The sequence below is a fragment of the Trichoplusia ni genome, chromosome 8, assembly GCF_003590095.1.
Source record: "Trichoplusia ni isolate ovarian cell line Hi5 chromosome 8, tn1, whole genome shotgun sequence".
Lineage (NCBI taxonomy): Eukaryota > Metazoa > Arthropoda > Insecta > Lepidoptera > Noctuidae > Trichoplusia > Trichoplusia ni.
Window position 1 is genome coordinate 13,663,640 of NC_039485.1, and position 27,598 is coordinate 13,691,237.

A 27,598-nucleotide genomic window follows, 5' to 3' on the forward strand; every position below is an offset into this window, starting at 1 on the left:
CTAAAAAAATTATTAAAGCAAAAAGAAATACGGAAAGGAACACCATAAGGTTCAATTTGCACTTTGACTGAGTCTTATGAAAATCTTCTTAAAATGTTACATTCTATTTGTCGGCAAAAACGTGTAGTTTATGATTGAATTCAAGGAAATAATTCAGCGTTTCCAGCTATCGAGGTTCAGAAGGCATATTCCTCGACAGTAAAAGTTACTTAAGTAGAAGATACTATTAACCAATGTTCTAACCGAAAACAAACACACATTCAGTCATTAAAGTTAGTTCGGGTACATGAAACTAACTCACAACATGCTACAGCTCATATAACTCAAACATAATATGTATCTATACAATAGGTGCACGGTTCCCAATTTCTTACTCCATTCGTACGTTCAAACTATCCTAGGGCGATACCACCTTCATATTAACACTTAGTCAAAATAACCGTAGAAGGTCTGACAATATCCCGTATGTCGACCCTCTTAATAGGTACCTTCGGGCGAAGCCGCTGTAAGTGCGATGTAGATAGGGTGTAACCACTTGCATTAGCGAAATTACCTGAGGCTTTGTTATTTTCATTGCGACAACCCTAGCGTATATGTCGAGGCAAAATGGAACTCGCCTAGTAGAAACCCAATGGTCTCGTAGTCACGTAATACATAACTGTACAAACAATGAAATGTGCTGAGTTTACATTGAATAAATATGTTAAAATAGGTGCCCATAAACGAGGCGATATATCATATTTTTATAGCTCACCATTGTAAATATTGTCATGATAATACTAAAATATTGATGCGAAAATTACGTGCTGTACTTTTTGGGTTAGTACAAAGATAATAACTTTTTTAATCAAATTCGTGTGGTATTGGAGTCCTAATTAAATCTGATAAAGTCTAACCACATTTCTGGCTAGCTTTAATAAACATCAACTTGTAAATTCTAAAGGCTTCTATTTCTACCTCATGGAATATACCACATCAACAGTCCTGAAAAGATTAAAGAGGTCACAGCTATATGGAACCTCCGAAGAATTTTCTAAATGGTCCCTTACTGAGGTTTCCCTTTGAAGTCTTTGTCCAGACCGTCAAAGGCAGTTTAGGCTCAGAGGTGGTATTGAGTCATATTTGCCCCGAGTAGTGCGCGCTAACGCAATATTGGTTCCGTACATGTCTGTGCCCCCTCAGGTATCACGATTTGGCTGTCACTGTTTACATCTTAAGTGCTGAGACACCTATGCGTACGTACAAATGGTATTATGATGAAAATACGGGACTTTTTGTAAGGTTTTTTTTATATCCCTCAGGATTTGAAGCAGTTTTAGTGGTGTGAATTATGTGTAAGCTACAATGGTATGGTGGGTATTGTTAGTTGATTTGTATTCCCTGGAAAGTTTGCTTCGATTATTCCTATGTTGTGATAGTTATAAAAAGAAAACAGGCACATATTCTGGAAGAGGTAATTCTATCTATCCATCCCTTTATGAGTTTAGAGAGTACAGTCAGGAGTAGGTTTTTTTTTAAAATCTCCTCGAGAATAGTACACAAACCAATTGTACCTTACAATCAAAGCAACTACTTCACAATTTCTATTGTGGTTGTACAAAACATTTTCAGTTCAACCATTTTAGTCCAACTCTATCTAGTCTTAAGTAAATGGAGTCATGTTTTGGAACCACGCTTTATATTATTATATTCTGTCACCGTCTGTAAAGTTAAAATTGAAGTCAAATGTTTTTTAAAGGAAACTTTTCCACTGTTCCAGCTCCGTAGCTTTTCACTATTGCGAAAAGTTATCTAGTTTCGCATTCAATGGAATATATAGGTTACCGAGGGGACTTTCACTGCATACGAAATGTTAATGTGGTCGTTTTGACATTAAATCGTGGTGTGAACTGACTCTGAACTATTTATGCGAAGTTGTAAACAATATATTCAAACCCTGAAAATGCTTTGTTTGTTTAACGTCCACAACCGACGTCCGACGTAAGGGCGTATCGAAAGATTTTAGCTAAATAAATAAGGACTAGTCTTTAGGAATTATATACGACCTTCATGTTACTCGTGTACTTGAATGTAGTATAAACCTCAAAATATGAGTCCGTGTGATACGTCGAGTTTAGTTTGAACAGACAACAACAAATAATGGTCGAAACTCATACATATTCGTAACTCCTTTATTATATATACTCTTATATTATTAAACTTGCACATCAGGCCTAAATCTGTCAGAAAGAGTCAAAAACTCTCCATTTGTTTCTCGTAGTGGAAGAAAGCCTAGAACCTGGAGCCTCGTACCTACTCCACACATCAATAAAATTGTAAAAAAATTGTGTAAGTATATTTACTGGTCCTCCTATGAATGTGTAAGTAAAGAGTTCTTGTAATTTCATCTTTAATTTATGCGTCAAATTACAACGAAATACCCGCACAACAGATCTATTTTGTAAGCCGTATCTGAACATTTAGTAACCAGTGGTTATCGATGTATATTTGTTTGCAAACATCTCATATTGGGACGGCGCTCGTCCGGCGACTGCGAGCAATCTGCATGACAATGGTGGTCATAGTTACGCGCTCTCCAGATAGATGCTAATGTCCCCTATTCATAATTCATGTCTTAATGAAGTGGACGAACGCGTTTCTGCTGTAAGATGCGACCCTTTGTCTGGACCACTTAATATAATACACTATTATCGGATTTGTGTCCCGTGATGTCGCGCTGGCGGCTGTATAATGTTCATGTTCGCTAGCTATGTAATGTTAGACGGAATCTAACTTTGTAAGTGACATTTATTGCTGTTTATTGATTTTTTTTTCTTACAAAATATCACTTGATTGATTTTTATTGAAAAGGTAACTATTAAGTGCAAATTATAGTATGCAATCAAGTCGTAAAGCATAAGTACTATGTAATAAATTGTGTACAGGTTTCCGAAAAACATCGGACACTATTTTATCTTTTATTGCGTAAGCAAAAGCTAGAATCTCGCGTGACGTCACTTGTCAGTACTCCTTTTACTGATTAATTACATGCCCTCACAATTTTAATTGATGAAGGTGAAATACCTTCATCGATTAAAAACGCATAGTACATTATTTCTTTTAAACTTACTTAACACACTAATTCGTTTTTTTTATCAAATGACCAATGGTTATTTGTGTGTAAACAAATAACCTAAGACCACCTTTTTAAAATCAATATTTGAACAGATCATAATGCATAATCAACAACATTACACCAAAATAGCTAAGCTTAGTATCTTGATACTATGTACAAGATTAACAGGGTATTGAATGTGTCTGGTATTCACTACATCGGCTAAACATTGCTCCCCGATTCATGTCCGATCTCTAAAGTAAGCTTGAAAGCAAATACCAAACTATATCGATCCCACTTCAATTACTTAAAGACTTCAAAGTTACATAGAATTTCCTATATAAGTACTATGATTCTTAGATACCCAAAATAACGTGTTGACTTTGAAAAAATCTTTTCTGATTTCCTAAAGGAGATTTCTACCATCTTTTGAACTATACTAAAATGGTATTCTTTTAATTTACTTTAACTGACATTCAATGGAATTTAAACGAAAGTATCAATTAAGGGTTTGAATTAATAATAACAGGAACCAAATAAAACAATTTTTAAAAATGATTAGTATTCTACGCCCTTGTCCTGAAAATATAATGAATACCTAATTTAATAAAATTTTAAAAACGAAAATTTTTCCACGCTCTTATGTGCTGAAAATAAAACGCATAATTTAGTTTACCGTCGCATATTTTTGATGCGCCAACGCACCGAAAATCCACAAACAAAACTTCAAAATACACACCGTACACGTACATAGGCACGTATAAATGCATACACCATGTATTCATTTATACGTGCTTCTTTTTTTCTTTCTTTTTTTCTAAAGGTGGTAAAGTGCTCGATTGCCTTTTGTTTTCCACTCGAACTCTCCGCAGGCGAAGAAACGCCGATTCCTTAGAAGTTGCCTCTAAGCAGTAAAACTAAAGAGCACTGAGCTAGAAGTCATATTGTAGCTTTACTTTACTTCAGAAGCCTACAAGACAGGTTTACTTATTGAGTTTTGTTACGCTTCTAGGCTTTATTTACACCTGGTTTCGGCAATAGGTAGAAGCGAAGTTGTAAAGCATTTATCGACTTTGATAGGTTAAATTCAAGATGAAAGTCTACGAGTCGCAATATTTATTTTAAGGTTCTTTTTTCAATATACTATGGAATATAGAGTTATTTGAAACAAGATTTTAGATTTCACTTTTTCTTTGGAAGCAAAGTATTAAAAAAAAACAATTCAAAAGAATCTAAAATTGATGGCTTTTTTGTTACCTTTCAGTTAAACAATCAGATCAGATCTTTGTCATATCATAATATGGCTTTGTAACAAACACATGCTTTCAAAATTTCAGCGGCAACCTCTAAGTGGATCAAATTTAACTTGATTATAGACAGACAACAGTACAGGTGGAACTAAATAGCATCTTACAAAAAGAGTTTTTATTCAATACTCAATTATTGCATAATTTATTATGTAGATCACGAAAAACCTATTTATTAAATAACCTCATTACATGAAATCAAATACTACCCTACAACCCTATAATTCAGTTCAGTACACACAAATCATTTCATTCATATAGGCACTACACGTCATCGGTGACGCTGTAGTGAAGTGGAACTGGCCCGGACATACATTGCATATGAAATGACCCCGGGGAATATCTACAGAAAACGTAACACAACATGGGAAGCAAGCACAACTAACATAGTCGGAGTCTAGAGGTTTTGGTAGTCTGTACGAGATTGTTAGATTTTAGAACCTTGTTATCTATTAAAGACGTAAATTTAAACTAAAGTATTTTTTAATAATCGGTCTGGTGCGAGTCAAACACATTGGTAAAACAAAAATTTACCTATTTTGGTCACCCATTGAATTTATGACTGTATCAACTGCTGTGTTTGTTATTTTAGCGGCATCAATAATAGGTCATTTCTGAAAGTTTCATCTGTGTTAACTATCACGGTTCTTTGTCATACAAGCCGACAGACAGCGGTTCCTCAATAATAGAGATCTGTTTTTACCCTTTTTAAAACTGAAAAAAGTATCACATCAATACTACCTCCAAAATAAAAAAGTTAGAATCTATTTTGATTATCTCAGGAATGGTAAAAAACAGTAATAAAAATACAAAACCGTATGGGCTGTGTACAGGGTGTGCAAAGTTAGTACTACCCGTGCAATGTCAACTTTGCTAAGAGCTTTTACGAAAAGTCAACCCGAATCGATAATAAGCAAACTTTTAGGGTATAATTTGATTTTCGGACTGCTGTGGTTCTAATTTTACACAAGCCCTTTCGGATATTGATTCTAAGTACGTTGTTTAAGATAAACATTTCATATTTGTATCATGTACACGCATATTGTTCGGAAAATGCTGCTTAGAAGCCTAATTGGACAGATAAGTTGTGTTTTTGAGTTTACTATGCCCATAATCTATTGCATTTATTTAGTATTAGAATTTGTGAAGAAAAACAATAAATACCTGAAAAAGTATGGTACATAATTACAAAATAGTTTTAAAAAATCTGTCCATTTCTTTTTAAGTACAAAATATGACTGATACCTTTTATCGCAAATGACTTAATACTTACTTCGTAACTATTACTGTTCCTGAAACGATGACTACTCTACAATATAGCTATTTTGACCTTTACATATAATTCTACGAAGACATAAATTGTGTATTTTACTATTCTACCAAAAACGCTACAGTTTGCTAAGTAGGTATTCTACGCACTACGAATAAATGTAATGTAAATTTATCTGAAACCTAAAAGTTAACAAATGCTTAAACAATTCTACTTAGTCCATAACTCGTACAAAAATTCTCAAAATATTTCCCAATGGGTTTTCTTTCCCTACACCTATCCGACCCACGATAGCATTACACAATTCAGACCTTTTTCTAGTAAAAAGTGGTTTATTGTGTTCTTAAATAAAGTTATTCAGTTTACTTCGCCGGCGTATTGTATAGGCCCATTGTTGGGGGGCACAGGTGCGGCCCTTATACGTTCCTACAATAACGTTATGAATGTCAAAAACACGTTATTTTTATTTACCTTAAACGAGGGAATTACATTGTTCCGATCGATAAAGGGGAGCAAACAAAATTTCTTATACTTTTGGATTGTTTGGACTCGGACTAGGCCAGGGTAGGCGAACCAATGGCACAATACTTTGGGCACATCGCAGAATTAGGTATTTTAAGACGATCAATTTGATAGTTTTTATAATTATTATTTTCCAAATAATTAGAAAGTCAAAATTATTTGATGGCACGAGAACCCCATTAAACTTTTTGTTAGAAAAAATGGCACGTTGATGCATAAAGGTTCGCCTACCCTGGACTAGGCTATTAAAATAAGAGAATTTATGATTCGCAATCTAAAAGGAGAAAACCTATAATTCTGTACATACCATGTCTTAAGTACCCCTACTTTGTTACTTTTATTTGAAAAACTAGCTGTACCTCACGGGAACATCAAATTGGGAACCTATCCTATGTCTAGCCTGGTTAAAAACTGTCTGTGTACCAAGTTCAAAATCATTTTAGTGGTCTTTGCGTGAAAGAAGAAAAAAATATTTTTTAATCGGTAGAATATAAGGTGAATTTACATATAGGTCTCATGTTGCCTATGCAAAACCAGAACAACAAAAAGAAACGACAAACATTGTACAAATCTTTTTATCTAAACATTTCATTTTGCGCCGTGTCTATTGATACTTCTCAACTTTTACAAATTATATTAAAAATAGATCTCAATTAAATAGATTACATAGCTGTAGAAATTTACTTTCGCGAAGGAACACTCCGAGGAGCTTAAAAACATTGATAATGACTTTTTTGGCAATGTCACGAATTCCTAAGAACAAATTAAACTTGGTTGGTCTCCCTCATCTAATTAACTTCTTGGAGCTCACTTTAAATAAACAACCTGTTGGTTTCTACTTCTAATTTATATTGTAGGCTTGAGAGTTGGCCGATCTCTTACTTATAAGAGCCCAGTTTAAGTTTTACTATGAAGCTTTTGAAGATCACAAAGAAAACCAAATAGAACATAGATACAACATATTAGGTCTGGTACCTACATAGTTTTTTTTTATGTTTACAGTGAATTGATTGTTTTTTTGTCTTATTTTTTTGCAAGTCCCTGTAGTGAAAGTATTAGTGCACAAGTAGCAGTGAAAGCATTTTAAGATGCGTTTAGGCATTCGGAGATTTATAAAAATCAAGAAACTCAAATAAATTGATGAGCACTGTAAAAATTGCAGTCTTGTAATAATAAGCTAGTAAACTTTTGGTGAATGTTTACTGAGCTGAACTTATGAAACAGGCAGAAGAAACATGGACAGAGATGGAAAAATCTAGACCGCCAAGTGTCCAGCACTAAAATTTGATGAATTACTTTTAAAGGATTTCTGAGTAAGTAGATATACAATTAGTAGTAGTAATACAATGAATGCAAAACAAACAAATATATTCGCGCACTACTTATGAAATATATTGTGTTATAGAACACAAACATCAGTTTCCATAATCCAGATGGCACGAAAAAAAATGTGTCAAGCGCCTGATCTCTCACGTCATGTCCGCACAAAGACTATGAAAATAAAGCAACAGAGAGTGCATCTGTATTTGCGCACACGCGTTTACACTGTCTGGCTGTCTAGTGGAACTGGCTGTCGTAGCCAAGAATCGAATATGACCTTATAATTCTAGATACATACATCCCTATGCTACCTGAACTGGAGCATCAGTTTATGCCTTTAGAAATTCAAGACATAAATGAGTACTATCATCATCATCCGAGCCTGATCCCAACTATGTCGGGGTCGGTCGGTCGGTCTTCCAATCCAACCGGATACAACTCAGTATCAGTGTTTTGTCTATCTGTAGTCCTCAACCTGGGCAATATGATACCAAAGTCAGACCGGTTGTCAAATTTTCTAGCTTCTGACAACCCATAAAGACTGTCAAAGATGTGTAAATTTTATAACAGCCACAACTTAAAGTGACGTGCTTTCCGAAACAGGGAGGAACGCGTTATAATAGAAACGAACAAGTATTATGCTTTATCAAGCGTAGATTAAAAGTATTTTCTTGGACGGTCGTGTCATAACGTCCCATTGTTAAATAGGTCCCTAAGTACTACGAGTAACGCAATACTAAATACATAGCATAGTATATCGTGTATCGGAATAATGCATCAATCGCTCCGTTGGACAGGGATTAGTTAGTCGTGTAAGGCAATTATAATGCGTAGCGCGTTTCCTGGGATGGGTTTTGAATTATATCCACCATAGTAATACAAGCGATCTGATGCTTGTTTGTTTATCATACGCTGTTTGAATGTGTAATAAAATATTTCGTGTTTTTTTTTTACTTTTGACAGCAATTACGACAATTCCCAGAGTGTTTTGTTTTGATTAAAATGAGATTTAATTGATTTAATATTAATAAACCATTACGTCACAAGCTCCCTAACTTTAAAACAGACAGTTTTTAAATTTATACTGTTCAGCTAATTATAAAAGTGCCTAAAATGCTTTAACTATCTATCAGACGAACCTAACAGATTTTTAATTTTATAATACTATCAAACGCTATCCCTATTTCTTAACACAAATTAAGTAAAATATTATGTCGGATATAGTAGCTTCTTTCTTTTTTCTTATTGGATAAAGCTTCCTCTAAAATTGCAGCCCATGCCTACTATATTGAAGTATACTATGTACTTTATCATACCGGCCTTTATGCAATAAGGTACTTACAGCAAAATTATGCAATCGATTTATAGATAAAGTTTCATATTGATCTAACTCCAGCTTTGTGCAGGGGAGCGAAACTATAATGACCCGTCAATTAATAGTTCCATGCAACGTTTAAAAGCATTATTATCCGATGTCACGGCCTATGGACACCCCTACGTTTGTGCAATTAACCAAAAATTACTTAATTTTAAATTTTAATATGCGGTGAAACATGATTTTTATTGGGCAGCTCGTTAATTTGCTTCGTAGAATAATTAAAAATACAGTCAGAGGTTGTAAGTTAATGGACTATAATTTTATTTTATAAGCAGATCTTTCAGTTACATACATAATATATAGTTACACAACTTACATACTTATAATATCAATAAGTCTTTATATAGGCTTCGAAAATTAGGCTATGGCAATAGAGCTCAGTATTAATGTACGTAATTTTGAACATATTTTAGTTTAATTTATGAAAACTACAATTTAAGTTGTTTAATAATGAGTTGCATCGCAATATCCTAAGTTGCAATAAGTCCTTAGCACGTAATTGGAAGTAGTGTGAGACAGAACTATACGGCGGTATAAACAGGTCTTTTGTCGCTGAAATGCGTACTGCATCGCTCCCATAGGTACGGCGCCGCGACGCCGCGACGTATAGCTAGCGTGCTCATGGCTTCACTTGAAAAAATCCATGCACTTAGCGCTGAAAATAAGCGCGGCTTTCGACCGCATTCACTTTTAGCGATGTAGTTTTTCTCCTTTTACACCCTCCACACCCATTCTCCATCTAGCATCCCCCATCTCACTCCAACTCCGCATCTCTTCAACTATACTCGGTTCGCTTTAGCGTTCGTGACACAAAGCAATATGTGAGTTAACTTCAGTGTAACGGTTCTTGTTTGAGTTGCGATTTAATGCCTCCTTAAACTGAGATGGTTTACGGGTTAACCGGGTTGAAAAGGATAAAAGTATCCACAGTAGTTTACTTTTTGGATCTGCTTCGTTTCAATAAAAACTTTGAATCCGTTAAAGGCAATCGAGCGCTTTGGACATGTAGGCTTTATTATAGCGAGATTTAGGAGAACTTTTCACTTAGATGAAAATGGAATATTGAACCGTTACATCGCTTTTTCATTAAAGTTTCTCAGACACAAAATTAGATATACATTACGTGTTTGTTCCTCAGGTAAGGTTCGCTGAATTTCCAAGCGATATAGGAAGAACACACAAACTTTTTAAGTATGTTAAGAAGAAAATAAACTTGTTCAGTATGCTTAACAGAATGAAACAATTATTAATTGGTTAACCTCCGGTGCCCGTATCTCCCCTGGATTTGGCACGTGACCGGACCTCCGTTCATCTGGAAACAATTTTAAGCGAGAATTGGTTAGATTAAGAGCTAATTTATATTTACTAATGAAACAAGCATCAGTTTCGGCCACAACTTGTCCAATTTACATGACGAAGGTGGCGATATCGCAAAAGAAAGTTTCCGACAACTTTTATCAGATCCCAGCCCACTGCGGCTGATGAGTTGGCACGGAACTTTATTTACTGATACGACGATTCAATTTAATGGAGACGGATACAATTATTTTTACCCTAATTTATAATGAAGTCTGTGAATATTCACATCATATTTATGTTCAAAATATAATTAGACAAGAAAAGCAGAAAAAATGCCAAAATGAGGCACGAAAAACACCGGACCTACAACTAATTATAAAAAGCAGAATACCTAATCTACGAGCTCACGTAGTTGAAATTAAATTTAAATTCCAATTAGTCAGCTTCAAAAATGTGTAAAGGCCATTAAAGCATTTGCTTAGTTGAATGTAAACGTAAATAAAGAATCCCATTCCACGTTACCCGAGCTCCGAGTAACTCCGAGACTCGTGAACTGGCTCGGAGGGACTGGGATTAGGCACTGCCTACACCCGACTACGTATTAGACGAAGAGATTTAAACTGAATTAACCGTTCGATCGTAAAATTGGAATGCCACACAGATAATTACCTGACACTCACAGAAAAGGAAGTCGCTTAGAAAGGGGATTCAAATAAGCGTGTAGGACCAAGCGAGGCGGCCGCCCACAAAGATTCGGCCCGGGACCCGATCACGAGAAAAATAAGTGATACCGCGCTATCAGAAAGCGATCGACTGGAACCCGATACTAGCGATACAATTGATCCAAAGTGTTTATGAATGACAACGGAACCTTTTTACTATCATAGAAAAATTTTGTGTAGATTTAGTACAATTGAGATTTAATTTTGAAGTTTTGAATGCTGTCTTGTAGAATGTTGGGTATACACAATTTGGCATTGGATAGTATCTACATATCATTCATTGCCACGTTGACGTTACCGCAAGTTTTTATTACATAAATCGACTAAACTCGTACATTCCTTGTAAATTTCCGAAATACACGTTAGGCATCAGTCGCAGGTTCGAGACCTGAGTTTTGAAGGTTTTTCGTTTTATTATTTCTATTTAAATCTAAATATTCTGCGTTTCGCAGTGCTTTCTGCGTATAACATAATAAAGACCGAAAGTGCATGCCACGCTTTTTTTTTGTGTCATTTAAAATATTGATATTTGCAGGTACGAAATCTTTATGAGTTTATCTTTGATCATTTTTTGTGATAAATAATAATAAATAGTGATAAATCATAAATTGTATTAAAGTGAAATATACTTTCCTAAAATAGTCTCGATTCTAAAAGCGTTTTAGGGTTTCCATTTCATTGCTGGAAATATATTTCAGACTCACCTAGAAGGAACCAACGAAATCTTATTTAATTCCTTAACGTCGGATTTCCGTTTTCACAAAGTTATTTCTACAAATCTCTTTAAAATACAAATATTAAAGCTTTTGAGAATTGATTTTATTTTTCATCGAATTTTGACCTATTTTTTAACCGTTTTTTACCGTTTCTTCAGCATCGAGTATCAACAACAGCGTCTAATTTGTTTTGTATCCAGATTAAAACCTTTTTATAATCTACTTGTCTTTTTCCACCAAAAATGGGGTACAAGGGTCACTGTATGAGAAAAAGCAAAAACCCTGTCTAAAAATCCGAAATTTGTTAGAGAAAATGCAAAGCCTGATAGGATTACAGAAGCTTTTGGAATTCAACCTGCGAATTCGTGAATAAAGATGGTTTTAAGGCCTTTGACCGCACTCCAATCTGTTTGATGACATGCATGATAGATAGAGCACAAGGATTAATTTAAAACTGTAATTCCAAATCGAACTAGAACATGTACCTCTGATCAAAGATACACATTTTCGTTACTTCGTCTACGGCTTCCAAAGACCAAGACTTAATTTTTTTCCGTTTGCATCGACTAATTTTGTATGTATTTTTATGTCAATTTTCAATCCTTCCCGATTCAGAAGTCCTACTCTTGTGCCTAAGAGAAAGACATTCATAGGCTGGTATTATTACGTTTCTTTTTTCAAACAGGATCACTTCATGGAACGAGAACTTTTTCAAACGCACAGATCCAAAGTTCCTCGTTGAGAACTTTAATCAAAAATGTGATGCATCTATAAGGGGTCATCTACTCCGAAATGACAAGTCCGACAGACATGAACAGCCTAAAGTGGATCAAAATATTTGGGCTATTGGTTTGTCATATTCTATTTGGGTCAGTAAAAGAAAACAATTTTTTTTCTAAAAACGTTTTTGCATAACACTAAGTTTTTTTGTTGGATCGTAAAGATCGTAAAGCAAGAAAACTATTTATCCCAGCACTGCACCCAACATTAAATGACGTCAAACTAGCTTCACCAATTCATGACTATTGACAAACAGGTGTACTTGAGATAGCACAACCCGTTAGTGACGTCACCAGCGCCGATCTCCCGCGGATCTGCAGGCGACAGCATGACATGTGACGATAATTCACAACAACCAATACATTTTAAACCAGTGGTGCGAACTGCTCGATGAATTGCGACTTTGTCGATTACAGACGCGAATTGAATGAACTTAATAGGCGTGAATTATTCCCATTGTGTTTGATTCGGCTTTGTTTATTGAATTATAATGTTGAAGTTGTGTAGACGATATAATGAGCTTTAATCGTCTTATGTCTCGTATCTCCTATTTTTTTTCTCGTATAGAGAAGGAGAGTCACGACCCTTAATTCATAAAGTTATTTCTGCGGTCGATGTACGACGATGTCGGTGACTAGTGTAGACCTACACACCACTAGGAAGACAGTCCTTGAAAAGTTTTCAAGTGTGCTGGTTTCCTCACGACTCACTCCATGTTTTCCTTGACCGTTTTCAGCTTGTCCTACGCGGGATCAAACTCGTTGCGCTTAGTGGATATGGCGTGGTGCCTCAACCTCTCGGCTACCCGCGCAGTGTCCCTTATAAATAAAACATTAATAAAATAAAGTCATACGCATATCTTCTGCATACAACAGTAGGTATATTGTAAAAGCGACGCAGTAATAACTCCGCGTCTGCACACTCTGGTTGAAAACTCGTCAGTAACAAATCACTTTGGCGCATGTTATTGAAAATGTTATTTACCGAATAGGTATTTTTAATCTTACCTTTTTTATTATTAAATGATGCAACAGTTCAGCTCTTGATTAAGGACTCCGGTTGGATCCGAAACTTGCATCATTTAATAATGAATCAGTCTCACGATAGTTACTTGCCTATTTCTTTATTTTTTAATGAGGTAATTTAATTAAACTATAATTTATTTGTAAAACGTTAGTGTATAGTACAGAAATATTTAAACTTAGCTGGTATACATGTTTTGCTCGGATTTGGTATACCTATATATCTGCCGTATTTTAGGGTATCAAAAAATCATTTAACTATTTGGCTTAGGTAGTAGAATTGTTACGTCAACATAATATTTAAAATTACGTTGAACTATCTTTAAGAAGTAGATATGGCACTTAATTAATTATGGGTTGTAATTAAGAATCGTCTCTTTCTATGAGATACTGGTACAGGATACAAAGAGGATTAAGGAAATTTCACTCCTACAATCTTATTATTATTAACTAAGAAATCTTGTTCAGACATTGATACTCAGATATTATTTTCTTCATTATGGATTTAAAATTTATGGATTTCTTCAAATGGAAATTACCACTAGAATTATTTAGTAATCAATAAATTATATTTAAAAAAATACCTGTAAAACAACTATCAAAAATCTCGCACACGTAAATCAAATAGGTCCACAAAACACCTGAAACTAATATCAAGTTACGAGTTACATGTAAACGTGAATATGTTAACTATGAGGTATTAAGTTATAGGGCCGGACTACCTTCAACAATTAAGGTAGTTATCCAAGGTACTTGATTAGAAGGATGTCTACCGTCCTCGCTTGAGGCTACTTCCGGATATTGTTTCAAACAAATGAACCTCATACAGAGGGGTTTAAATAAGCAAAACTTGCGCGCACATGTAAGGAAATAGACATATGGTGTGATCAAGCTAACGAGCTACCGAAGAGAGGTGACTTTTCTGTTCAGGTTAGGGAGGGTTTTCACTTAGGCGGAGCATGGAGGAGTGGAGTAGAATGGAGCGGAGTGGACGGCCAATCTAAGACTGCACGGATCAGAATCTCCGCTTAGGACAGTCGTCAGTGTGATCCATGAATACTTGTCCTGAGTCTGTGTGTCTTTGTGCTTATGACTTGAATGTTTGTGAAAAGATGACTGCACGGAACAAATACTATATAGTACGGGTGTCGTATTTTTTTATAATTTTTTCTACTACCAATTGACGGACAATTTCTCCACACCACGTCACCTTTAACCGCTTTCCTAAGCCATGTACTACACACAACTGCAACAATATTGTTGAGAATTTGAAGTTTAAGGATTTAAAGCCTGTGTCAAATTAAGATACTAAAGCGGCCGTTGGGTTTATCAAACACTATCTCAATACCTTATGCAAACACAACCTAAAGCCCAATATAACAACGTCTATAAAATAAAACAAAAAATTAAGGATCGAACAAATAATAAGCACCGATTTAATTTGAACTCCCGAAGTGTACGGCAGCTTGACTTAAAGCGTTACTAATACTGTGGTTTCATGTAAACCAATAACTTAATTATTGCGGTAATTTCTAACCGACAGCTCCCTAACTTAGTACAGGCATAATACACACGTTCTCTGAACATGGGCAGTAAAGTGACTACGCCTTGAGTACTATTAATACGATGAAAAGTAACTTTCGGTTTCAAAGATATTCAATATGAATTTTTAAAAAATATGTACAATAGAGCGCTGTATCTTGGCGCTTCGGAGAAGAGGTAAAATATTGTTAGAGCAAGATCAAAGAATACGAGCAAGTTAAGTAAAAAAGAGACAGCGATATTCTGTAGCTCTTTCCCGATGTACCATGTTACTCTGACCGCACTGTTTATACCTTTGACCAAACATAACGAGAAAGCATATTGTAATTAAAACCGGAATTTAGGCAATAGAACAAGCGTAGTGATCCAAACTCATTTTCCATTTTAATTCGTTCACAATAAAAAAGTTTTACCAAGAGTGACAAAATTATAGGCTAATAAATAAATAAACTACTTATACTTATATTTATAAGTATAAGTAGTTTATTCAGCCTATTTTCCTATCAAGCATAAAAAAAACTTTAGAAAAATTCAACTCATCAGTACTGATCAGATTTCAATTAATTAATTAATTTCATAAAATAAACGTGAGTTGTACCTTTCAATACGGTGATATCACAAGTGGCGAACATTCGCAATAAACAGCTTATATGCGAGAGCTTACCGGGTTTTGAGTTAAATTTTATTTGATTGCAGGCTCGTCACGCCGACATGGCTGATTGATGTATGGCCGCCTGCCTCCCTGGTCAAAGATTACTTAATTGATGCATCGTGTTTGCAGATATTCATATATCGTGGTACTCGTATATGGCTTTTTAGACAATGTTCGTTATTTATGTGTTGAGGTATTTAGGTTGGTGTGTTAGATGGAAGCGTTTTTTTGATATGTAGAGTTTTTGTTTTAAAAGTATCGAGAAATACTTTTGCAGTTTTAAATGATGAAAATAGCCTAAGAATACACGATGAATTAAAAAATGGAATGTTGCATTTGTCGAAGCCAGACAAAAAATGAAAAGAATAGCAACTTATTTAAATGATGGTGACCTTGAAAGACTCTATTTTTACTATATTGAAAAAAAAACGAAATTCTACGAAATCTTTCACACAATTTTATACAATTACTCGCTAACTCTTATAAGGAAACCTCGCGAAATCTCTGACGTAGTCGACTGCTAATAGATCACAAGTCACACATAACCCCACTAATCATTACACACGGCCGGCTCCCCACGACACACGAATCCGCGATTGAGATAAAGCAATAGCAGCCCCTTTCATACGACATTAGCTACGTTAGTTACGCCACATTTCCTAACAATCTGCACCGAGGCCCATTCGCGTGTGAATCCTTAGATACAGACGCTCATTTCCTCTTACGTTCGCGGGTTAAACATTGTACATGAAACATGATAGAATTTGGAGATTTACTCAAATGTCGCATTACGTGTTAATAATGTGTTAATACATTGTTGGAGCGTTCAATTTGTAAGAGATACATGACAGCTTGGTTCCTCAAGGATGCTTTACGAAATAAAATTTGATGTGATTGAAGTATGAGCTCCGTTTGTTTAATTATATACAGATATGTACCTGCAGAACCTTTTCGAAGTTGACAAATGTCTTCCAATATTTAATACAATTTTGGGCACCTCTGCCATGCCCTAAAATATGTGTGGAAACAAAACTTCCCCTTCAGATTTAAACACGTTTAACCCACGTTTACTTCCATCTTACACATTGACAATGTGTAAAATATGGTTTTATACATCCTTACACTTTTGAGACGCTCGTAAATTCCTTACATTTTGTTTCATGTACCGTGTCATATTTGGTGTCAAAGAAGTCATTTTGTAGAGCATCTTCTCGGCGCGATACGATAGTTATTGCAGAAACGTTTGCACGATTGTAACGTGTGTGAATTTCGTGAAAATTTTAAAGAAACCAATAAAATTTCATAGCTTTACTCGGCAGGAGTGACAATAAAACTGCATCTCGATTCTGATCACACTCGTTTCAATATGTAGATGCGGCAACACCTGAGACATCGCGGCCCGCTTGAGAAATGCTTATTATATTGCTTTCCTGTAAATAAGTATACGCATACGTGTACATTGGGAAAACGAAACGACCCAATTATTATTAATATTCTGCCATTACGAGAAACAGGCGCGCTGAGACGTTTTCTATTTAATAGTACACCAATAGAAAATTTATTGTTGAGATACTTATTACTTTTGTCTAAAAATATTCCATTCTAATAAAATTGTATTCGATTTTTTGCCTACATAATAAGTGTACTTCGAATTACCTTTAAAAATACTTCAAAATTAAAATCAATCAAAACGTACGAGACCGAAATGCAAAGAGTTAAATAAGTTGCTCCACGTAAATGTAATAGTAGAAGACTTGAACAATAGATACTAAAACACAACGTTCCGAGAATATTTAGACAATAGCTCCTAGCTAAAGTAGATAACTTGAAAGTTGTTTGCAACTAGTATCGCGATATTACAATAATATAGAGTAAAGATGAGCTCCCGCGGTCTCCGTAATGCCGACGAAGAGAGATGGGCCCGATACACTAACCATGCACTTACCTTAATGGTTTCCCAAACGAGAGACTATTCTTGTACACCGTTTTTTGATGCTGGCAGATTAAAAATTCATGCGATCAAATATCCGAGACGAATGTTCACAGATAACGAAAAAATATAAATATTATTCTCAAATTGTAACTGTCACTGCTAATTCGACTTTCTCGAGTTTTGAGACTAGCTAAATAAGGTATCGTCTGTTTATAGATTAGCATCTGACAGCCCGTAATCAGAAATGCCGGTAAACTAAATCAGGAAACAGAATCGTACCAATTTTATTTTAGTCGATATTAAGATTTCGATTCGATAAACTGTAATATGGTTGATTATTATTATTGTACTGGTTACAGAGGCACATGGCCTATTGATGTCGTTGCAAAGTCTAAAAAACGACGTAAACAGTTCGTCTGTTGGATCCCGATTGTCAATATGGCTACGCATGGTACAAGTACAAGTGACTTTAAACACTAAAAGGACAAGTGCTAGTCGGACGCGCGACACTGACAGTTCCGAACAAATAGAACCAAATAATGAATAAAAGAAAAGAAAAAATAAAAAAAAAGATGGCCAAGTATCAAATTTGTAACCGTACCAACAACAGCTAAAGATTGATTTTTATATTTTCTATTTAAGCATCAACTTATCCATTATCTGAGAAAATATGAAGTGTTGTAAATATCATGGTTGACGAGATGGGGATCAGACGAACTGACAGACAGATAAACAGCGATGCCATATTAAAAGGAACCCGTTTTTATACGAAACGTACTGGATTCTCAAATGAAAAACCGTTACCAACAGCATAAATTCCAAGAGCGCGACTGAAGCTAGTGATATCTACACGGCTATAGTCTGTACCTAGTTAGTTATATACAGATGCGAGGCGACGTCCTAATCAGCGGCAGCTTTGTCAAGTGTCACAGCGCTGCTATTGACAAGGTTTTGTAGTTTTTAATCTCCTACTTTATTATGCATTCCGCACACGCCCATTCCTTGTTGGGTCTCGGCCGGGTGCGTTCTACTTGACTCGGCCGCGTAAGCTCCAAGCAAAGCTCAACTTTTACAGCTAAACTAAGTTTAAGGATTTTTATTGCTTTTAAACAACGTGAGATGAAATAATATTATTTTAAATTTTAATACTCCGCTCTCCAAGACGTGTTTATGGTAAAGTGAAATATTATTTTTGTGTTCTTTCACGTGGATTAAATCTTTATTTTCTTTATTAATCCAGTTTTATTTTTTATTATATTACTAAACCTTTTATAAGACACGAGTGATTTCAAGTTAATTCATATCTATAACGTCGATATCCACTACGAAAACCATCAATTTTAAATCAAATACAAAAATTTTTACCAAAAAATTTACTTTAAAATGTTCTCACCACGTTTATCGATGAAAAATCTCGTAAACATGGCTTCGCGTCGATCTACGTCAGACGATCATTCTTCTCCCGCACAATCCGTCTGTTCGGGACGTGCGTCTTCGTACTTTCGCTAAAAATGCAAATTGTACGTCGAACTGACACCACGCCTTAGCGGGCGCTTGTGAACTGACTTGCGTACTTCTATGTATGAGTACAATTTTTCACGAAAACAAAATGAGAATGACGCGCCCCTAAGTGTCATTACACTCTCTTGTCTGTGTGTGATTCGGTCGAGATTTTTACTCGTTTTTATTAACTTTTTTCAAAATAATTTGAGATATTTTACTCTCCTAATTACCCCTGTGTGCTGTTAGTAGAGTGTTGCAATTAAGACCACAATGCATATCTTTTTGTTGACCTTGTATAGAACTTTAAAAAGTGATGGACCAAGGATCATTTGCCGGCGAAAAAGATATGACGAATCAAAAATAGAGATACAATTGAATGCTATGTTTGTATAAATAATAAGGTTATCATCCAAATTGTCCGCATATTATGGCATCTGCCATGGCCCTGCACAACGCATTTATTATTAAAAACCTTAATAACTAGCAAGTAATGCTTAACAACAGACAATATAATTAAAACTAAACAACAGCCTAATATAACAAAACAAAACCACGCTATTCGTCATTAAAACAAATGAAAAAATATAAAAGCATATTTTGTTTAAATAAATAACTTAATCTACAGTACATACAGACTATACCAGAACAAACAGATGTGCACGTGTTCAACTACAGTAGTTATTATTAAACAACGCCTGCGAGTACATTTGTTCACTTATAACTTAACCACGACTTCAATTTTCCTGCGGTTTTCTTTATTATACTGCTTCACTGCTGAGTAATATAAAAACTGACTAGGTGTGTAGTTAATTGGTAAAAAAAAACTAAAAATGAAATGATATAATGAGCATAAATTTTAATAATACAAAAAGACGTTTTTTTTGTCGTTTTGTTTTGTTTTAACCTTTAGTGGCACACAAGCCTCCCTTCAACTTTTATTTTCTACTCAGTCCAGTTTATTGCTTTTATTTTGAGGATACGTTGATGTGTAACAAGGACTTTTGAATTTAAAACAACTTATTCTATAAAAAGAAGATAGAATACTTAAACGTCTGAATCAAATACTCGTCCAAGCCATAAAAGAGGTCAAAAATATTAGAACTATAAGTATAACAATAATTGCCTTTTCCTTTAAAAAAAAACACAAATTCTTATGATTCCATCACAACCCACAAACATCCAACTTCAACATTTACAATATTTGTATAATAAACGTACATTTCGTATCAACTGGAATAAGCATTCCTTGGCGGTACATATTTTAGTTAGAATTCTGACTAACCGTACTATGCATTAACTGTATAATAAATCTGCATAATACATTTTAATGGCGCTTCACAGAAAATGTTCCGCCGTAATAAGATTATAGATAAATTAAATAAACTGTAAAATGCTATACAACCTTATTTCATATCGCCAATCAAATATAAATAACTTGAGAAGAAATGTTTTTGAAAATGAATAAAACTTAAATGTGTTTAAAATAAAAATTCCGTTCACAATTTTTTTTTAACAAAATAAAATAATTTGGTCTAGACAAGTCGAAAACCTGGACAAGTGAGATGCGGACTCGTGACACTAAGGGTACATATATGGTAAAGAGACAAAAATTGGTTGGTTGTAAAGCCTTGTAAAATATCGACTGTCTAGCCAGCAGTGTTCATGAGACATAGCCAAGTGACAAACGGACAAACAGTGTAATAGTCCTTAGTAATAGGATTTCGTTTTTACCCCAGAAACCTTATAAAATCTAGTTTCTTTTACCAAAATTATTAAAGCAACTTCTAATAAAGAAAAAATATAACAACTATACGATGTCCATATAGAATTTAAATGTTAATTTTCTAAGCTATTAACACATTAGGAGTGCACAACGGACGCTATCGTAAATCAGAAGTACAAACAGTGTATTAATTACAAATGCAAACAGCGAGTGTGGTCCACCGCAGCCGTCTCTATCCTGCTAATGATTTGCAGTGTAGCTGCTGGCTCTAACGCACACACGAGCACTCAAATACTGCGATACTACACAGAGGCAAGCATTATATTACATGTTACATTCTTGATGCAAACGCGAGTTAAAATAAAAAAATGTTACTGTTAGTGTAATCTGATATTTTAATTACACATCGGACGGTTAGAGGTTTTGTAATGACCTAAACAATAAACTAAATCACATTCCTTGTTGATTCAATTTGTAGACGGCAAAAATATTATTCTTTGTAAATTATCCGCTTTGCAACGTTTTCTACGTATGCGATAATAAACAAATGATTCACTCGAATTTATAAATTCCATAGCATTTTCTCAAACTTTGACATTATATTTTGAGATTTATTTTGTCATATCATGCAGTGAGTGTTTCTACGAATATTATTTATATAAATACCAGAATAAATGACGATCCTACAAACGAACTAGCCTTTTCGTCAAACCATTAAATTCAATTTCCGTCCTCAAAATCAACAAGCCTTCAGCCAGTACCAATTTACCTTTTGACGTTAGGATTTAAATTGATTCTGGTATGAGCATTTCATTCAATGACTTACGGCATAAATGGTTTGTTAGGCGGCTGATACGCTCCTTTTGTTTTCCGCTAAAATGAGTTTTTCACTGATTGTTGTTGTAACACAAACGTATTTTACTCGCTTTGCATAATTCACTGTTCAAAAACAAACCAATTTTATATATGCTGCTGATGTGAGAGATTTCGGTTGCTGTTAATATTAGTAACTTAATACGAAAATAAACGGAACTGGATATCGTGCAATGCTCGCAAATTCGTATTATGTAATGGAACCTCAATAGCCCAGGCTTACCCACTTTAATCTGTCGAACATGAGAAAATATCCGCTTGGTTTACACCCAACTCCCAGCATTTAGTTACTGCTCCTTTAATCTGCATAAATTGGAGTGTTACGCCTATTTGTGGAATGAATCCCGCTCTTTAATGCAGCAGTTAAAAGTGATGAAGTTGACACGGTAGCTATTTCAAATCGAAATAAGGTATATCTGAAATGTTCCATAAATAAAATTCAATGACTACTTCGGTTGAAATTTTGGTTTTGTTTAATTGGGAGGTCGATTTACATGGGCTCAAATTAGAATCGGTTCGCTAATTTGAATGGAAGTGGAATTCCCTTGAACCCAACACATTTGTGTTTCATATAAAGTTGTCAGAGTACAAGAGTGTAAATACTTTTCTGTGTAATTATGATGCAAAAAATGGATATGTTCAGTTTTTGTCATTCAACAGTATGTCAGTACAGTCATTCAACGATATATAAAATGATTGTTAAAAAGGCATATCGAGCAATTTTAACACTGAAAATTGTTTAAAATAATATGTTTATATTCATGCACCCTTAAAGAAGACTACAAGAAAACACAATTTAAATTTTCACAAAAAAAAAATAATGTATATTAAAATCCATAAAACTAAAGATGACAAAAAGAGAAAGATCATAATGAAGACACGAACAAAACGATCGACTAAAAGCTCCATTTTAATTTCATCACCATAACTCAGCCGTGCAAAGATACGGTTTGCATGAAAACTGAAATAAAAAGGTGCAGGTACGACGTCGAAACAATAATGTACGATTGTAGTTGCTTTTACAATGGCAGTCGGAGACATGCGGGCGGGGTACACAGCCGACGTAAAGTGAAATCGGTCCTTTCAAAACATTTTACTGAGCGAGCTTGGAAATAAAACGGTGAAGCACTATTCAACTACCCACAGTGGTCCCGGGTAAAGTGTCCGCGATAAAGGGCCTTACAAAAAAAACTCGCCTCTGTAAACTGGGCCGGCTCGCTCGGTAATCAACTTTATTCTAGCTTGTGTTTGGTGGGAAAAAATTGAAAGCCTTTGTAGTGACGTCAATGTCGAATCTATCCCCGATACGCCACTACCCCGGCGCGATTTTATTCGACATCTTAATATAGTAGTAGGCTTCTGTTAGAAATAGTTTGAATTGGGTAGTAAATGTTATATTGAAGTTTTCTATTTATCGTATTAAACTTTGGTGTTTTATTAATATTACTTAAGTAAAATAAATCACGGCAGTAAAATTCACCAACCATTCTTTATTTTCTTTCCATGTCGGTATCCATAATTTATTTTAGTAATATCTTATAAAATTAAATACCTACACAGCAATAAGAAAAATATTGAAGAACAAAAGCAGGTAATCCGGATTAGACCTTCTATTGGTTTCATGAATTTTCCAACAACCGAAATCGCACGAAGTATTCGGAGGAACACTCGGTTTAAAAATACGTTCCGTCTAGTTGCTTCAACTAACCTGTATAATATCCACGAATCGCCGAATTCCGAAATCGAGTTGGAAGTCTCGGAAAGGAACCGGGCTCGTATTGCCGAGACTCGCGAATATTCGATTCAATCGTCCCCTCCTCACCTCTCCTTAAGTGTGAGAACTATTTTCGTTACGGCATGATACCGACACACTGGATGAAGGAGATTGGAGAAAAATAGCTCGCCAACATTTAAATAGCAATGTTATTGGCGTATCAGGCCATGTGACCGCCAGCGGAGAGTATTGTAAGCCACTTTATGCTTTGAATTTGAATTTAGTTTGCATCGTGAAGCAGTATTGTTTAAGGTTGGCTTGGCACTGTATTTAAAATTGCAAATCTTTTTTTAACTTATATTGAGTCAACGACAAAAAAGGCCCACATTAATGAGATATATACTAGTTCCATTTAAACGGTTCTACTTCGTTTAACCGGTCTCGTGATTCACTTTCGCATTCACCGTACAGGGGTGTCCGATGTCGACACGCCACTCACTGCCGAGCGCCGTCAATAAGGCGTGAGAAATACCGTCTCGGACCTGTCTGCGAAAATCGACTATCCCGACTATAGATCCTATATAAAGTCTAGATTACATTAACAAAGATTGTTTTTATATTTCCGCTGAACATTATCACCGGTTGTAAAGAATTACCCGTCTTTTTTTACCTTTGACAAACAGTTGAACATCGGAAATTGTTTTGTTGAAAGTCGGGTACAAGTGTACAGCAAACACACAAGGGCGCTAAGCTGTGCTGTTGCAGCACTTGTGTCTATTTATATTTCGGGATCTAAGTCTTAGGCTTGATGTTAACAAATACTTGTAATATTAATTTTCATTAAAACTTATGATTGAAAATGTGTTCGATACGTATTACTTTTCAACGTCTGTTTTTCTTCAATCAACATCAAGAACAAAACGACCATACGAACAAATAAACAGCTCCGACAATATTACTTTACATTAGCACCACTCAATATAACACTTCCCTAAAACTAATATTTCAACTATAGTTTACGAGTACAATATCATCATACATTCCGTGTTGTCTCCTGAAAGTGTTACCAAATAATCGATCATCGCTTTCCCGTGGGTACACAATATTGTTTCGTCCAATAACATTCAAAAACATATTGGCGTAAGTGCTCGATATGAAATTGCATTTAAGCCAATAGGTGCAAGTATTCATCGTCCGTCATATTATTTGTCACAGGCCGTCAGCGGCAGGCGCCGCCGGGCGTCGAGTGCGGGCGACGCATAGCGTATATCCAATTACCCATTCGCAATATTTTCTATGCGATGACGCATGTGGAAAACGCAATCAATCTACAATACGAATATTGTCTAAAATGCTCGGAAAGAGAACGCTATGGAAAAATGTTTTACGAGTTCATATTTTTATTATGTAAATTCGAGTACGTTATAGCATTCCCTTCAGCGAAATGTTTGCTTTGATTTGCAACCGCTAATTAAATCGCAACTTGTATTACGATAATTAAATCGATTGCGAATGTTTCAATGTGTATTTTGAGGATTTCTTTGTAAATAAGTGGTGTATTTATAGCCTTTTGATTTTCTTATTTTGTTTCTGATGAACTTTGGAACTTAAAAGACTTCTGCACGCATAAATACGATAAAAGAACAAGATGTTCTACAAAAAGTCGCAGTTTTGTAATACACACCATAATGTGGCTCATTTTTACTCATCAACCACAATCAAGGTCCCCAGTTCCTAAATCGGATTGATTAAAAAAAAAAACAATAAAGACACGCGGCCTAAGTCGCGTCGTTGATAGGCGAAAGAAATTATAAAAATGTCTTTGGTCTTTTGGAAACAATTGCCGTACGTCACCAACATGAACGCTGACAAAAAAGTATTGGTATCGAAGCGTCACGATTTCCTGGAAAACGATGTTCTAAATTCAGCATTTCTAAACTAATCTTTACTTTTACGAAACGAATACTTTTTCATCTCGACAAAATAAAAAAACATCTGTGATAATGGTGACCGATACACGCGTGAAAAGTATTACCCTACTCACCGCTAAATATAGAAAATTTGTAAGATGCTAAACTATAGATGATCATAAAAACACGTGAAAAAGTAAACACGGTACATTAAATTAAACACCCAAATAACAACAGTTCCGTTTGCCAAGACTTAAGGAAACTTATTTTCTTCTTGGAAGCACTCCAGAGTTGGTAACAAAATGATTAAGTGTTATTTTTCGACTTAACATTTAACTTAAAACATTCGAATACATTGCGTGCTTTATACGCTATGTTTGAGGGAGAATCGATTTTTTTTATACAAAAGCAACAATGGAGAGTGATTGATTTATATTTTTACCGTGACCTTAAAGTTTCATTGTATTAGTTTTTGCGTATTTGTTCAAGCCGTTTAGACATTCAGGGTATTTATGTTAAGAATCATAGAACAGTGGTATTGTGAATATTATATCCGCACCCATCGAGAGATCCAGATGGTCGCTATAAGAATTCTCATCGTGTATTTAATATCAACATTTTGCAGCTATTCATATACATCCTACCTACCCAACTTTCAGATATTTCTCAAAGCAGTAGCCAGCCAACCACTCGTACTATTTTTTCGCAGATATGATGTTCCCATTTTACAGGTGAATGCTACGGTCCATTCAACGTATCAGTTGAATGAGCAGCACTATAAATATAACACACAATATGCTTCAGTTTTATTTAAAAAATCACCTCTCTGTACTTACTTTATAGAGGTAGTAAGTCAATATAAAACACTCATTTGTAATCAGAACTACATCACGGCGCATCTAATTTGGTAGTGTTCACTTAACACGGTCAAATTGGTGCACATCTCATTTGCACCCAATCTCTTTCGGAGCCACTATGCACCGAAAATTCGGACTACATTATCGGGGACCCAGAGTTACAAATAGCGGCTTCGAATTCGCATAATCGTCGCAATCAGTAAGCGTATGTATTGTTTCTGTCTCGTCGGGGCACGCAACTAATGAAATCGTAAATCAACGTTCATACATCGACAGATTTTCACAGTGCAAATATTTTGCTTTTCAACGTAACTCTCGACTCGTCTGACGCCTTGTTAATTAATAGAATTAAAACCAGACTTGATGAACAGCTCAACAGCGTGCCAATTAAGCGCGACATATTTTTGTGTCTCTTTAATCTAAGTTAAAAAATAATTCGTCAGTCGGAAAGAGTCAATTCTTTTTTTAATAAATACGTAGTTACGATGCGGATTAAGTTTTGAAGCGGATGATTTATGTGTAAGCTGTAGTATTTCGAGCAAATAATACGGTTTAAAGTATGGTTCGTGGAGGGATTTGTTGAAAAGTTTATAAGGAAACGTGTTTGGTTTACGACTCAGTGCAATAGTGTACTAAGTAGTGGCACTGCTTGTTCAACAGATACGAGTTATGGATACTGTAATAACTCAACGTCGCCTTTACGACGTAATTCCTCGAAGTAAGGGATGTTCTGACTACCTACACACGACACGTGGTACTTGGTGCTCTTGTAAAATAAACTACGGTACCATTGACGTTCTCAAATATACATCCTATTGTTTTACCGAAATTAATTAGATGATACCGAAAAATACACATGCAGAGAAAAATATTTTTTAAATAAACAACAATACTTTTAAAAAGCGTAAAACATAAAGTGTATTTCAAAAACGAACGGTTTTGATAAAAAATGTCACACACGCATGTCTTAAAAAAATATTTATACCCACAAAATATGCACAGTTTAATTAGAAAGTGGGTATACACGCATTCGGGGGGCGGGAGCGGGGAAACGCGACCACAACTCAGGCAACCAATTTCGTTCAGGTTTAAATCAACTACTAGTATGTACGATTAACGTTGTGGATTATTTATATCGGATAGCTCTCGACTCACACACGAGCCTGTCTGTCGGCACTCGGGCACTACATCAAAAACGGTGCACTCAAACTAATTGCATTTGCCATTGATGTGCGCCTATAGCCAGCATTGCTGAATACCTAGCCCGGCCATCCCATGTCGACTATTAGCAATATAATTTCAGGGCACCATGTTTAGTTTTGGCACGGCAATATAGAGCAAGGCATTCATTTGCTTTGATTTGATTTGATGCATTAATATGTGCGCGGTGTCATTAGCAAAATGAATTGATATTCGCAGCTAAATACGTTGATATTTTAGTTTGAATAGAGAATGGAAATG